Here is a 1263-nt window from a genome sequence, read left to right as displayed (position 1 = left end):
TAAATTGTTCAAATTGAATTTCAATTGAAATTAGGGTTTTGGGTTTGAATTAGTTCAAATTTAAATTAGGGTTTGCACAATTATATGATATAAATAAAGTTTAATTTGTTGAAATTAAACAAAATTGGAGAGTTTATAATATTTAAATGTTGATTTAAATATTAATTACATGAATAAGATCCATGTTGAAAATTTAGTGTGTGATTAATTTGATATTTGATATTAAATTAATTAATTAATTAATTAAAAAATCAAATTAATTTCCCATTATAAATTTGATTTAAGAAATTAGATTCTAAAATTTTTTATTTGATTAATTGAGAATTAACTAAATCATTTTTTGATTAATTTTAGAATAATTAAAAGAATTATTGGAAATCAGAAATTTGAAAAATAAGGTTTAGTGGGTTTTTCCCACAAACATCTCTAGCATGAGATGTAACCCTCATGGTTATTCAAATTTACACAGTGATTTCCACTAAATTGAGAAAGTAGCTACTGGCCATGAATTGATTGATGTTGCCTGCATGTTGTTGAGGAATAAAAACAACTCCAATTTCTTGAAATGCAAAGTTGATGGACTGAGAGTTGAATGTTGGAAATCAGTTTTTGCATCATCTTCTTCTTCCTCTTCAAACTCACAAACTCACTTAACAAATTCATTCAAATATGAGTTCCACTAATCAAATTCAAGACTGAGAATAGTAGAAAAGACCTCTTGGTGGTTCACGGACTGATTTGGAGCTAGATTGGAGTGAAGAGCAGCTTGGATTTGAAGATTTCATCACAAAAGGTATGTAACTTGAAACCCACTTTAATATGCATGCTTTAGAACTCAAATTAAAAGTAATTAGAGTGCTTATTGATTCTGTTTGCTTCTGTTGCATGCTTGTGTATTCCTTTAATTAGTATCAGAGCGTGATTTAAGCACCAAATTAACGTAAATTTGAGTTTTGGTGGGTGAATTTCTGAAAAATGTATGTTTGGACTAATATGGCTGGTTTTATCAACTTTGGCATTAGATTCCTCTTTGATTTCCAAGTTAAATTTGTAATTGGCTGTTGATTGATGAGCTTTAATGTGTGCTCTAGAGTCTATAATTTATTTGGAGTCATTAGAGTCTGAATTAGGATGTAATTTGGAGATTGAAGCAAGAAAGGTCGTGAAGTAGCTGCTGGATGAGTAGGAATGGCAACGGGGCCGGGGTGAGTGGATGCACTCCCCATCCCCGTTCGCATAGGGATTTTTAATCCCCGTCCCCAT

This window comes from Benincasa hispida, chromosome 12, assembly GCF_009727055.1.
Source record: "Benincasa hispida cultivar B227 chromosome 12, ASM972705v1, whole genome shotgun sequence".
Lineage (NCBI taxonomy): Eukaryota > Viridiplantae > Streptophyta > Magnoliopsida > Cucurbitales > Cucurbitaceae > Benincasa > Benincasa hispida.
The sequence above is the reverse complement of the archived record's forward strand: the minus strand, read 5'-3'. Positions refer to the sequence as shown.